The sequence below is a fragment of the Aotus nancymaae genome, unplaced genomic scaffold (assembly GCF_030222135.1).
Source record: "Aotus nancymaae isolate 86718 unplaced genomic scaffold, 86718_ANA_hifiasm-v0.15.2.pri h1tg000014l, whole genome shotgun sequence".
In the NCBI taxonomy this organism is placed as follows: domain Eukaryota; kingdom Metazoa; phylum Chordata; class Mammalia; order Primates; family Aotidae; genus Aotus; species Aotus nancymaae.
Window position 1 is genome coordinate 31,198,312 of NW_026988425.1, and position 14,776 is coordinate 31,213,087.

Below are 14,776 nucleotides of genomic sequence, written 5' to 3' on the forward strand. Positions count from 1 at the left end.
CCACAACCTGCTTTTTGTTTTGTGATGTGTGAACTCATTCAGTCTTAGGGTCTTGCTCTTGCCTCTCCCTTTGCCTAGAATGCTTTCCCCTTGTCCTAGATCATCTGGGTTATGCTAGTTCCTTAGGTCTCAACTCATGTCACCCCCATTGCCCTTTATCTCATTGTCTTGTTTTATTTTCTCTAGAACACTTCCCACTATGTAGATGTTCTCATTTATGTACTTAGTGAAGGGTAGAATCTTTCTCCATTTTGTTTGGTGCCAGTTATTCAACATCTTGAATAGTGGCTGGCACCTAGCAGGCACTGAGCCTATTTCTGGAATTTCATTTTGCACCATTGCCCTCTCTGTTTATTCTCCATTCCTAAATTCCTTTTATTATTGTAGCTTTGTAAGTTTCAATGCTCGTAAGAACAGGCTTTCTCTTCCCTACCCCCTTCCGCCCCGTTCTCTTTCATAATTTTGCTGGCTATTACGGTTATTTTTCCAGAGGAGCTTTCTAAAAATACTCCTTGTTGGTATTTTAATTGGGTTTATATTGAGTTTATAGATTAATTTGGAGTGAAAAAATCATCAAACCTTTTTATTTAAAAGCAAGCTAGACCTTTAAAATTTTCTTTCAGTTCCTCAACAGGTTTTTTGAAAGAACTTTTTAATATGGAAAACTGAGAACATACACAAAAGTTGTGAAAACAGTAAAATGAACCTTCTTGTATCCATCAAACCCCCTCTCCACCCTCAGCCCATGCTGCCTTGTCCACATGCATACCTACTACCCGCCATATTATTTATTTTATAATTTTTTTTTTTTCAAGACAGGGTCTTACTCTGTCACCCAGGCCAGAGTGCATTGGTGTGATCTCAGCTCAGCAACCTCCATCTCCTGGGCTGAAGCAATTCTCCCACCTCAGCCTTCCAAGTAGTTGGGACTTCAGGTGTGTGTCACCATTACCTGGCTAATTTTTGTATTTTTTTTAGAGACAGGGTTTCACCATGTTGCCAGGACTGGTCTCAAACTCCTGGGATCAAGCGATCCACCTGCCTTGGTCTCCCATGGTGGGATTACAGCTGTGAGTCACTATACCCAGCCCATATTATTTTCAAACAAATCCCAGATATCATCATTTATTTGTCAGTGTTTTTACTATGTATTTATGAAAGATGATGACTTTTAAAAATAGCCATAATACATTATTATACAAAAATTTCATATTTCTTTGTCAATAGTTTTAAGTTATATATCTTTTTTTTTTCTTTCTGAGACAGAGTCTTTCTCTGTCACCCAGGCTGGAGTGCAATGGCATGATCTAGGCTCACTGCAACCTCCACATCTCCTGGGTTCAAGCGATTCTCCTGCCTCGGCCTCCCAAGAAGCTGGGATTACAGGCACCCACTACCACACCCAGCTAAGTTTTTTGTATGTTTAGTAGAAACTGTTTCACCATGTTGGCCAGGCTGATCTCAAACTCCTGACTTCAGGTGATCCACCTGCCTCAGCCTCCCAAAGTGCTGGGATTACAGGCGTGAGCCACTGCGCCCAGCCAATGTAGATAGTTCTTACTGAATATCCATATATCAAAGTTTTGATATGTCTATGTATCAAATCTTCTACAATCTTTTTAGTTTGTATTGAAAATAGGGATATGGTTTTCCATTATATTTTTCAAACTGTTATTTTTGCATATATTACAATTAACTGTTTTCCTATGTTAATTTCATAATCTGCTATATTTATTTTTGTTTCTAGACTTTCCTAGTCTTTTCATGCTTGTAGTTGGAGGGTTCTGGAATAAGTTTGGCAAGTGCCTAACCACTCAGAATATCTGTTCACCTGCCATGTGTGCAGGGCTGTGGAGTTGGTGCTGTGAGCCTGAAGAAGACCCCAACTAGGCTGTTACAGACACCAGAGGGAATTTTATTCATCTGGAGTGAGACAAGAGGCAAAATGATACAGTGACAGATGTAAAAAAGTTCATCAGTAAATCCAAACTACCTAAACAAGCTTCCAGAAAGGATTTCAGGGTATGGGAATGTTCATACCAAAGTCAGGTTAATCAGTAAAGGCTCCAAGTAGCTGATGGACCAAGTCTGGCGGAGAAACGCAAGATTGTGTATGAGTCCACTCAAGCTTCCATGACAAAACACATTTCTGCCACATTCTTTGCCACTTGATTATTTATTTATTTTTAAAAAATAAATCCATAGTACCTAAAAAGTTACAGATGCACTTTGCCACATTATGACAAACATGGCCTTTCCTTCAGTTTCCAGTAACATATTCCTCATTTCTGTCTGAGACCTCGCCAGAGTCATCTTTAACCTCCATGTTGATACCAGTATTTAGTGGATGTCACTCTAGGCTTTTTCTGGCGTGCACCTCCAAACTCTTCCAGCCTCTGCCCATTACTACCCAGTTCCAAAACTGCTTCCATATCTTTTGCTATCTGTTAAAGCAGCGCCCCACTTCTTGGTACCAAAATCTATATTGGTCAACTTGGGCAGCCATAACAGAATACCACAGACTGGGTGGCTTAAATAACATTTGGTCACAGTTCTGGAGGCTGGACATCTGAGATCAGTGTGCCAGCATGGCCGGGTTCTAGTGAGGGCCTCTTCTCAGCTTGCCACCTTCTCACTGTGTCCTCACATGGCAGAGAGAGCGCGCTGATGTCTCTTTCTCTTTCTATGAGGGCACTAGTTCTATTGGATCAGGACCCCATCTCATGACCTCATTTAACCTTATTCACCTTCTTCTTGACCCTGTCTCCAGTGCAGTCACATGGTGGGTTAGTTCTTCAGCATATGAATTCCAGGGGACACAATTCAGGCCATGGCAACGTTTAACTTTGGAACACAGTTTCTTTTTGGAAATCCTCAGGGCCTGAGGTGTTTTAGAACTCAGCTTTTTTTGTTTTTGTTTTTGAGATGGAGTCTCTCTCTCTGTTGCCAGGCTTGAGTGGAGTGGCACAGTCTCCTCACTACAACCTCCGCCTCGCGGGTTCAAGCGATTCTCCTGCTTCAGCCTCCCAAGTAGCTGGGATTACAGGTGCACACCATCACGCCCAGCTAATATTTTTTTTTTTGAGATGGAGTTTCACTCTTGTTGCCCAGGCTGAAGTGCAGTGATGTGATCTTGGCCCACTGCAACCTCTGCCTCCCAGGTTCAAGTGATTTTCCTGCCTCAGCCTCCCAAGGTGCTAGGATTACAGGCGTGAGCCACCACACCCAGCCTTTACACCCAGCTAATTTTTGTATTTTTAGTAGAGACGGGGTTTCACCATGTTGACCAGGATGGTCTCGATCTCTTGACCTCGTGATCCACCCGCCTCGGCCTCCCAAAGTGCTGGGATTACGCGGTGGCGCCGGGGCTAGAACTCAGCTTTTATGGAATCTTTAGAAAGGTCACACAGTACATATACTGTGTTATATAACACATACAGTGGGGCCTGGAGTAGCACCTCACAAATCAATTAATATTTCAACAGCCAAATGTGGAACTATTACAAGGGTAGATTAAAATAAAGACAATAAATGGCCTCAGGGTAGTTGAGATCAGGCAAAGTTTTGCTGCCAGATGCCTTACAAAAGAAAAAAACACCTCAGTTGTCAAAGCTTTTTGGATCTGGGAGCTGCAGATAGAAACTGTGGGTCTGTGAAATTAAAGGCACTGGTGAGACTAACCAAGTCCCCTGAGGAGGCCAGAAAGAGGTAAATAGAGCTGGTCCGCTTATGGTCGGATTGGCTTCCATTGAACTAGATAAATCAGGCTCTGCAGTCTCCAGCTGTAAGCACACAGGGCAAACCAGCACCTTAGGCTTCTTACTGTTCCTTACCATTCCTTCCCCCTCTGTGAAAAACCCACAGGGTCAGGTGCCGAGCCTCCAGCCCATTTTCCTACCAGGTGACCCAGGGTAGGTGATGGATATAGTGAAGGCTCTGTGCGCATGTGCGTGGGGGCGCGCGCGCGCACACACACACACACACACTCTCACATAAACACACACTCTCACACACTCAGACACACACACTCATACATGCACACACACACTCTCTCACACACACACTCACACACACACACTCTCTGGCCCTGAAGAGCTGAGGGGATGAGGGGATTGCTCACCAGGCTGTCTTTCCACTCCAGGAAGCTGAGGAGAACCACCTTGGAGGTGCTGATTACCTCCTGCGTCCCCTCCCTTCTTTTTCTCCTCAATGAAGAGTGAATGAATGTACTGCAGAGTTGACTTAATATTTGCTCTGCTTGAGAGCATTGGGTTTCCTCAAGCAGGAGGTGTCAGCCAGGTCACAACAGGGCAAAACAACTCCTTTGATGTGTTTCCTTTTCAGGCTCTCCTGGGGTGATTGGCATTTCCCAAGCAGCAACATTGAAAACATCAAGGTTGTAGCCCTGCCTATGGAGGCTGGCCAAGAACTGGGACTCGGGGGCCTAGCATCTGTGGGATTCAGGATGGGCTTGTCCAGACCCTGTTTCCAGATGAAGCCACATCTGTCCACAGGTTTTTTTTTTGTTGTTGTTGTTTTTGAGATAGAGTTTCACACTTGTCACCCAGGCTGGAGTGCAGTGGCGCGATCTCGTCTCACTGCAACCTCTGCCTACCGGGTTCAAGCAATTCTCCTGCCTCAGCCTCCCGAGTAGCTGGGATTACAGGCACCTGCCACCATGCCTGGCTAACTTTTGTGTGTGTGTGTACACACACACACACACACACACACACACACACACACGTTTTTAGTAGAGACAAGGTTTCACTATGTTGGCCAGGCTGGTCTCAAACTCCTGACCTCAGGTGATCTGCCTACCTTGGCCTCCCAAAATGCTGGGATTACAGGCATGAGCCACAGCACCCAGCCTGTCCACAAGGTATTGCTGTATGAGCAGAACTATGTGTTAAGTCAGCTAGCCCTTCATGTATATGTGGTATGACTAATAAGTTAAGAATATTGGTGTTAGATTTAGTCCCTAAAGTTCCAGCCATTTGGACTCTGGATTCTATGAGGCTTGTCATGGTTGATTGTATCCTTAGAGTCCTGGGTGGAGCTAACCCTGACCTCTGAGATTCTCCTCTCTGCTCTCAGAGAGGGTTCAAGATTCTTCTCTGCTGCACTGCTCTCTGGGCCAGGGAAACTTCTGGAAGGTTATGATGTTCTCCTTATGAATCCAGTTTCCCATAATTTCTGCTCAAAAAGAAGGCAAGAGTACGCTGATATTTTTCTGCTCTGATAGTCAATGCTGAAGGGTCTCTGGGTGGGGTCTTGGCTTCAAAGTCCTTCCTTAGGAAGGAGAAAGAGAAATTCCCATAGGCCCATGTGAGCTGTTTAGGCACTGGCAAACTCATCAAAACCACCACGTAGGTCATTTGAAACGTCGTGTCCTGTCCCCACAGTTACTCATTCCCTGACTTTTAGAAAGAGCCAAGCCTCAGAGACAAGTCTGGTAAAAAGATCATTTGGGATCAAAAACAAGATCAGCTCCTATGTGCAAATTCCCAAGGCGGCTGCAAATAAGGGAGATGCTGTCAAAGTGCTTTCTGGTCTCTAGTTGGAGAAGCAGCCCGTACAGGGTTGCATTTCTTCTGGGTTCAAACCACCCTGGCCAGTTCCTCACTAAACTTCAGTTTGCACCTCTGTTAAATACAAACAACTTGTGGAGTTGTTAGACAACCTTGTCAAGTGTCTGGTGCCCGGAATGTGCTGTGCACGCTCAGGATGTGCTGAGGAAGAGCTGTGGCTGATGACGAGGGTGATGACCGGGATGGTGTTCTGGGCGTTTGTGTCCTGGAGCTACAATAACAAGTTTCCATCAACTGGGAGGCGTCAACCAACAGACATCTCTTTCCCAGTTCTGGAGGCCCAGTGTCCAAAATGAAAGCTTTGGCAGAGACATGCCGCCTCTGAGACTCCTTCTTTGCATCTTCCAGCTCTGGTGGTCACACCTGTTCCTCAACTGTGGTCAGATTACTCCAGTGTCTGCCTCTGTGACCACATTGCCCCTCCTCTTCTCTGTGTCTTCTCCTCTTTGTGTCTCTGTGTATCCTCCCTCTGCCTGTCTCCTAAGAATCTGTGTCATTCATTGCATTTAGGACCCACCTGGATAATCCAGGATAAGCACTTCCTTTCAGAATTCTTAAGCACATCTGCAAAAACTTTTTCCAAATAATGTAACATTCACAGGTTCTGGGAATAGAATGCCAACATATCTTTTGGGGGGCCACTGTCCAGCCCACTACACTCAGTGAATGCTGCCCATGATGATAATGATGATGATGACCTTGATGGCATTGCCAATACCAACACAAAGCAGTAAAAAGTACAGGTTTGGCCAGGCACGGTGGCTCACATCTGTAATCCCAGCACTTTGGGAGGCCAAGGCGGGTGAATCACAAGGTCAGGAGATTGAGACCATTCTGGCTAACATGGTGAAACCCCGTCTCTACTTAAAATACAAAATAAGTTAGCCGGGAGTGGTGGCACACATCTGTAGTCCCAGCTACTCGGGAGGTTGAAGCATGAGAATCGCTTGGGCCTGGGAGGCAGAGGTTGCAGTGAGCCGAGATCACACCACCATACTCCAGCCTGAGCAACAGAGTGAGACTCTGTCTCAAAAAAAAAAAAAATTACAGATGAGTCTGGCAGGGGTGTGGGGCCTGGGCAGGAACAGCACCACAGAGGAGTCTAGGCTCTGGCCTGACTCAGTTACCTGCCTTCTGACAGTCTCCTGCTTCGCTAGCTCTGTCATCTTCATGACTTCCTGTCTCCAGGATTGTTAGGCTCCTGGGCCAGCTCATGGCAGCCTGGACGCAGAGGCATTGTGCCATTCCTAGACCAGCTGAGCAATGTGGACCGTGTGTGAGGGCTCAAGCATGATGATATTTCCAACAGGCCCTGTTATACATGCAGGCCCGGCCAGGGCCCATTGCCAGCACCTGAGAGGAGCTGTGATGCAGCTCATGATCCGGTGATCGTATCCAACTGGCTGCCGGCTGCTGTCCAGGCCTCCGGGAGGACCCGCCGCCTCTGTCGGGGCCAGGGGAATCGGCATCATTCCCGGACCACCACGCGGGCTGGTGTTCCTGCTCAGCCTTGAATGCTGCTGCTGTTATGGCTGCTGCTTGGCTTAGGTTAAGCAGCTTGTTTGTTTTTTAACTTCAGGCCAGAAAGAGGCAGCTTTTGGATCTGGCAAGGACCTTGGTGTGCAAAGTAAAGTCCCCGATGGGGAGGATAGAGCCTGGCAGGGGCCTGCCGTGCTGCTCATGATTGGATGTGGGGTGTCTGGAGCCTCTGTCTGCTCAGAGCTCAGAGTGGTGAAGAGTGTTGGGGTGAGGGCGGGAGGACAGTGAGAAAAGCACTTCCTTTTCTGTCTCCTTCAGTAATGAAGATTTAGGGCTGTACAGCCTCCCATCATCACCAGCAGAGAGCTCAGAGTCAAGCCCAAAGTGTCTGTCTGCATTCGTGGCTTCCAGGGATCAGCTTGAAGCCAGGAGTTGCTTTGTTAGCAAAGTTTAGATGGAACTAAGGGGAAATTGCCCTCCAGTTCACTCCCATATTCCCCATACACAGTTAATGAAGGGACCGTCAGTCTCCTTTCAGGAGCTGAGACTTGGATTCTAGTCCCAGTTCTGCCCTTGTGGTCAGAAAACTTAGAGGAAGTCGCTTAATGCTGAATTTCAGATTCCTCACCTGGAAAATGAGACATGAGAAAACTAACTCCTTCCTGCTTCCGAGGCTGAGAAGGAGCAAAAGGGATTTCATCTGTCAAAGCCCTTTTTGAAATGGATCATCATTAACTGTATCATAACTACCCAGGACTGAATATTGTTTTTAAAGAAAATGATAGAATATAGGCCACTCCTAAATAAAATGCTTCTGTAATGATGGTTGCATTTAGAATGTCAAGAACAAAACAATGCTTGTAGGCTGGGCGCAGTGGCTCACGCCTGTAATTCCAGCACTTTAGGAGGCCAAGGCGGGCGGATCCCTTGAGGCCAGGAGTTCCACTCCCAGCCTGGCCAACATGCTGAAACCCCATCTCTACTAAAAATACAGAAATTAGCCGGGCGTGGTGGCGGGCACCTGGAATCCGAGCTACTCGGGAGGCTGAGGCAGGAGAATCACCTGAACTTGGGAGGTGGAGGTTGCAGTGAGCCAAGATTGTGTCACTGCACTCCAGCCTAGGCGAGAGAGCAAGACTCCATCTCAAAACAAAAAAACAAAAAACATGTAATCCCAGCACTTTGGGAGGCCAAGGCGGGTGGATCACGAGATCAAGAGATCGAGACCATCCTGGTCAACATGGTGAAACCCCGTCTCTACTGAAAAAAAACAAAGAATTAGCTGGGCATGGTGGCACGTGCCTGTAGTCCCAGCTACTCAGGAGGCTGAGGCAGGATAATTGCCTGAACCCAGGAGGCAGAGGTTGCGGTGAGCTGAGATCGCGCCTTTGCACTCCAGCCTGGGTAACAAGAGCAAAACTCCGTCTCAAAAAAAAAAAAAAAAACAACACAATATTTGTAGAATGTTAAAAGCTGGACACAACCATAGGGTTGGCTGTCTTCAGCCATAGTGTGTCTTGGCTTGATGTGAGCTCTTTGTGGGTAGTGATTGTATCTTCAGCATTTTCTCGTGTTTTTGAATCTGCACTACCTGGTGCATAGGAGATGCTTCACGAGATGCTGAATGCCTCAGCACCTGTGAGGAAGGAGGCCTGGAAGAGGAAATGGGACCGGGCACTCCAGGCACGCACTCGGCTGCCTCTTGCCCCAGACACTGTGTCCTTCCTGCCATGCACAGGAAGGCCTAGATTGCCTTTACAATACATACATTTTTGCATATGGTATGTCCCGTTGTTTGTTTGTTTGTTTTGAGGACCAGACAGCAGGTTTATTTGGTGAATGGTGACAGCAAACATCATCCAAGAGAAAGATGAGAAAGGTGCTGAGACAGGAGAGCCTAGGGAGCCTTCGGGCTAGATACAAAATTCACACAGGGAAAGGCACGGACTCTGGGGAGACTGTGACCCTCCTCAGCCATTCTGCACCATGCAGACGAGCTCTTCACAGCTGACACAACCATTGCTGCCCTCTTGCCCTGCCACCAGCATCTGTACTTCTTCCTGTCATCGTCTCACCCAGTGTGACAAGCACATGCTGGATTTTAGCACCCATGACGGTGCCATTTCCTTCCTTGTCAAACACCCAGAGTCCTTCGACATAACCCTCATAGGTGCCCTGGTCGACCCTTGTTCTTCACCACTGTCTGCAGCATGAGCAGAAAGTGCTCAAAGTCCAGTACCTTCTCATTCATCTTGTCACTCTCGGGGTTCCCCGGGACCTTGAGCACCTTGGCGTTGGTGCGGTTCTGGCCCGGGGCCCTCATCACGTCCCCACACTGGCTGTACAGGATCTTGCTATCACCTGTTCGGTTAAATAGCTGGAAGGTCTCCTTGAACTCTGCGGTCTGGTCTTTGGTGAACTCACACATCTTGACTGCTCAGCTCTGCGGGACCTTCTCCTCCTGCAGTAATGGCTTTGTTTGTTTTTTTAAGTGAAAGCAAGTTTATTAAGAAAGTAAAGGACTAGGCCGGGCGCACTGGCTCATGCCTGTAATCCCAGTACTTTGGGAGGCCCAGGCGGGTGAATCTCCTGAGGTTAGGAATTTGAGACCAGCCTGACCAATATGGTGAAATTCCGTCTCTCCTAAAAATACAAAAATTGGCCAGGCGTGGTGGCACATGCCTATAATCTCAGCTACTTGGGAGGCTGAGGCAGGAGAATCGCCAGAACCTGGGAGGCGGAGGTTGCAGTGAGCCGAGATCATGCCACCACACTCCAGCCTGGGCAACAGAGAGAGACTACATCTCAAAAAAAAAAAAAAAAAAAAAAAAAGGAAAGGGATAAAGAATGGCTACTCCATGGGCAGAGCAACCCGTCCTGTTGATTCTTCAAAGTCCACCTTGAATGCTATGTCCTCAGAGAAACATTTTCTGGCCAAGTTGGTCCTCCCATTCCTGGGTGCCCCCCACTCAGGGCTGCTGACGAGACCTAGATTTTGGGGGTACCCAAAACCTGAACCATCAAAGTCAATGGTATTTTGATGCCACATTTCAAAAAGTAAAAATTATGCCAGAAAATCTACATTGAACTGAATATTTACGTTTGAAATCAAGACAGAATCTGACCTCACACTTGTACAACTCAGCCTCAACTCGCCTCATTGTAATCCCAGCCCTGTTCTCAAATCTAGTTTTTATTGAAAATATTGAAGTTTCGTTCATCATGCATTTTTGTATTAACTTGGATCTTGTCAAAAGCTGCATTAAAATATGAATTGTCCTAAAGACTGAATTTTTGTTGTTGTTGTTTTTTGAGACAAAGTCTCAACTCTGTTGGCAGGCTGGAGGGCAGTGGTGATCACGGCTCACTGCAACCTCCACCTCCCAGGTTCAAGCGATTCTCCTGCCTCAGCCTCCCGAGTAGCTGTGATTACAGGCACACACCACCACACCCAGCTAATTTTTGTATTTTTAATAGAGACGGGGTTTCACCATATTGGCCAGGATGGTCTCGATCTCTTGACCTCGTGATCTGCCCACCTCTGCCTCCCAAAGTGCTGTGATTACAGGCGTGAGCCGCTGCACCCAGCCAAGACTGAGTTTTTTGATGCTCCTGAAATTTTGTGCCAAGGTCCTTCCATCTCCCTTCTTGGTGCATACCACCTTAGAGGCTGGTTTCTTTGCAGGGCATCCTTCTACTGCATCATGAACCCTCAGGCAGGGGCAGCCTCTTGGGTGTTATAAAGATCTGATTGGGCCTCCTTGGTCAGCCTTTGCTTTCACCTGCCTCCTATCTTGAGAACAGAATATAGCACTTCCATGGTTCCTACCCAGTTCAACCTCAGAAGCCTTTTGGGGAAGAGTGTCTGTTTTTCTGAAGACATCGTGAGGGAGACAGAGGTGTATAATGTCTTCATAATTCTGCCTTAGGCATCTTTTGATTTTCTTCCCCAAAGTTCTCCTCTCTTGCCAGCTGTCTTACCTTTTTTTTACCCTTCTCTATTTCCTTTCTTTTTGAGATGGAGTCTCGCTCCGTTGCCCAGGCTGGAGTGCAGTGTCATGATCTCGGCTCACTGCAATCTCTGCCTCCGGAGTTCAAGTGATTCTCCTGCCTCAGCCTCCTGCGTAGCTGGGATTACAGGCGCCCACGACCACGCCTGGTTGATTTTTGTATTTTTAGTAGAGACAGGGTTTCTCCATGTTGGTCATTCTAGTCTGGAACCCCTGACCTTGTGATCCGCCTGCCTCAGCCTCCCAAAGTGCTGGGATTACAGGCGTGAGCCACCACGCCCAGCTTCCCTTCTTTATTTCCATAGCCTCTTTAAGAATCAGCATTCCGGGCGGGCATGGTGGCTCACGCCTATAATCCCAGCACTTTGGGAGGCCGAGGTGGGTGGATCACCTGAGGTCAGGAGTTTGAGACCAGCCTGGCCAACATGGTGAAACCCCGTCTCTACTAAAAATACAAAAATTAGCTGTGCATGAGGGCGCTCACCTGTAATCCCAGCTACCTGGGAGGTTGAGGCGGAGAATCGCTTGAACCTGGGAGGCAGAGGTTGCAGTGAGCGGAGATCATACCACTGCATTCCAGCCTGGGCGAAAGCATAAGACTCTGTCTCCAAAAAAAAAAAAAGAAAAAGAAAAAGGAAAAGGAAAAGAAAATCTGAAAGAACATAAAGAAGCTTTAAAAATCACCTGGAATCTTGCCCCTGGAGAGAACCACTCACTGTTGACACGTCTTCATGTTCTCTGTTAGACTTTCTTCCGTGTCTCTTTGCAGGAAATGGTGATCTCCAAAGTGAAGAGAAGCCCACTACCCAATCTGTTCCTCTGGCTCAGAACCAGCAGGGGAGGGGCAGAGGATGTTGGCACAAAGCCCCTCCAGCTGCTCCGTGGGTACCAGGAGGCCTCTGAGATTACCATGCTCAGTAATACCACCTCCCTCCAAGCCAAGAAAGAGACCTTTGGGTCTGGCTGGGCTGCCCTGGCAGTAGCTGAGCACCTCCAGGCTACAGTTGAGAAAGCAAGTCTCTGCCTCCTTCCTTGTTTCTTAGACTGAATCTCACCCAGCAGGAGCTGCCTGAGTGCACTGTGAATACAAATTCTATTAGCCTCTGCCTCTGTCGTGGCAACATTGAAAAAAAGAAGGCTGGGTGGAACCAGCACTGAGTGTCGGCAAAGTGCTGAATGTTTTACATACATCATGCCATTCACTCCTCATGACAATATGTGTTATTATTATCCTTATATTATAAACAAGGATGCCAGGGCCCAGGAATTAAGTAGGAAGTACCTGGAGATTCGGGCTGCAGCCAGAGGTCATCTGCGTTTGGAGCCACCCTGCTTTGTGACCTCGTCCCTTTTCCCTGCTGTGGTTTGTGGAGAGCTGGAATGGCAGGCAGAGGATGTGTCTTTGCTTGGAGTATTTTCTATTCCCTCAGCAGTGGAGAAGATCTGACCCTGACATTGAAACTGCTTTGGGGTTTGGTATTGTTGTGTGTGGACAAGGCTGCTGGTTTTCATTCATTCATTCAACAGTTATTCATAATATGCTCCAAGCCCTGAGCTGCCATTAGGGATAGGAAGACGAGTATTTGTGAAGACCCCGTCTTCACTGATGTTATATTCTGGTAGAGGAGAAGGACAGGAACCTGACCCCTCCCGTTCACGGTGGTAAGTGCAATGGTGGAGAGTACTGGGGCAGGAAAGAAGAAAAGCATCTAAATCACAACAATCTCAAGAAGGTGATGGACGAGGGGTGGGTTAAGGAATGGCTTCGCAGAGGAAGGAATTTTTGAGCTGAATGTTGAAGGCAGAGAGGCCTGAAGCAGCATGAAGTGTCCAGGAAAGCGCCTGTGGTTCATTATGGCTAAAGTCAAGCTAGGGAATTAGGGGCAAAGACACGGTCTGGGGCACTCAGAAGTGCCAGATTAGAAAGGGGTTGAGGGCAGGCATGGTGGCTCATGCTTGTAATCCCAGCACTTTGGGAGGCCGAGGCAGACAGATCGCTTGAGCTCAGGAGTTCGAGACCAGCCTGGGCAACATGGCAAAACCCCATTTCTAGCTCGCTTGCTTGCTTGCTTGTTTATTTATTTATTATGAGACAGAGTCTTGTTCTGTCACCCAGGCTGGAGTGTAGTGACGTGATGGCTCACTGCAATCTCTGCTTCCAGGGTTCAGGCAATTCTCCTGCCTCAGCCTCCCGAGTACCTGAATTTACAGGCATACACCACCACGCCAGGCTGGGTTTTTTTTCGTATTTTAGTAGAGATGGGGTTTCACTATATTGACCAGGTCAGTCTCAAACTCCTGGGATTAAAGGCATGAGCCACTGCACTTGGCCCTCTATTTTATTTAGAAAGAAATAAAGGAGGTTGAGTGATTTAACTGAGAAGTCTAAATGCCATCCTGAAAGCTTGAGGAACCCTTGAAGGATCTTAAGGATCAGCTCAATGTGTTCCAGAGACCACACTTGGCTTCAGAGTGGAGGCCGGCCTGGAGTAGGACAGATGGTGGCAGGAGTCTGTTGCAGGGGACAGGTGATTTGGCCCGAATGAGAGCCAGGCAGAGGCTGTGGAGATGGACTGGAGGACATGAGGTGTGAGAGAGATTGGGAGGAAGACACCATACGATGAGAAGGTGAGTTAGGCCTAGCGGGAGTAAAAGAGGAAGAAAGCCAAGGTAATTCCTGACTTCGGGGCCAGGAGTGCACGGTGGGGCCTTCCCGGAGGCAGGAGGGAGGAGAGACAGAGGTGGATGGAGGCTGAGGAGGCGGGGGAGGAAGGGGCTGGCCGGCAGTTGGTGGAGGATGAGCTTGGGATGCCTGAGTTAAACAGATGGTTTCAGTGGTAGGTGGGAGCTTGAGGTCTTTGCTTTCATCCTCTCTCCCTTTGTTCCCTTCCCGCATCCCTGCTTCCTTTCTCCTCCACCCACATCCTGCTGTCGGCCCTTTTAGTTAGGTGGCCTCTGTCTCATCCTGTATGCAGTTTGTTCAGGCCAGGGTGGCTGCATTCCCTGTCAAGCCCTGCAAAGATCCCCAGCATCCTGGGAAACAAAGTCTCCTAGCCTTTCCTTTTTACAAATAGAGAAACTGAGGCATGAAAAAATTTTAAGCCGATTGATACTAGTTTCCCGGTGAGGGAAGGGTGAAGCCATTACCTGGCTGAGGAGGAAAAGGGAAGGAGGATGGGACATTTTAAGGTGACCAGCTCATCCTAGTTTGTCAGGACTGCCGTGGTATTAGCATGGGAGGGTCCCACATCCCAGGAAACCTCTCAGACCTGTGTGGACCAGGACACTTGGTGCCCTTAGATTGGGAGGGGAAAGGGAGGGAGTTCTTCTGAATGTCAGGAGCTAGGCGTCACTGCGCCTGGGCTCCCATCTCTCAGGGGGCTGTCTTCTTCCCAGACCTTCAGTCATCAGCTGAAGCACAGGCTGCCTCTGGCTGTGCCAGAGCGGGGACAGGTGTGCTTCCAGTGCTGGAGCCACCTGCCATCTGACACCTGAGTCTCTAGTCCCCAGGGCTGGATTGTTGTAGAAACCCAATGCTGAGCACACGGTGGCTCCTCCATGAATATTTGTCCCATGGCTAAAACCTGAATTTGACATGAAAAGGGGACAGGCCTGGAGAATTTTTTTTTTTTTTTTTTGAGACAGAGTCTCAATCTGTTACCCAAGCTGGGGTGCAGAAGTGCGATCTCGGCTCACTAC

The 14,776-nt window shown here is 48.0% G+C and overlaps 1 pseudogene; it reads right to left on the reverse strand.

Moving 5' to 3' along the window:
• Positions 1–9,037: 9,037 nt before the first annotated feature.
• On the reverse strand, positions 9,038–9,495 carry LOC105722450 (myosin light polypeptide 6-like; annotated as a pseudogene).
• Positions 9,496–14,776: the final 5,281 nt, after the last annotated feature.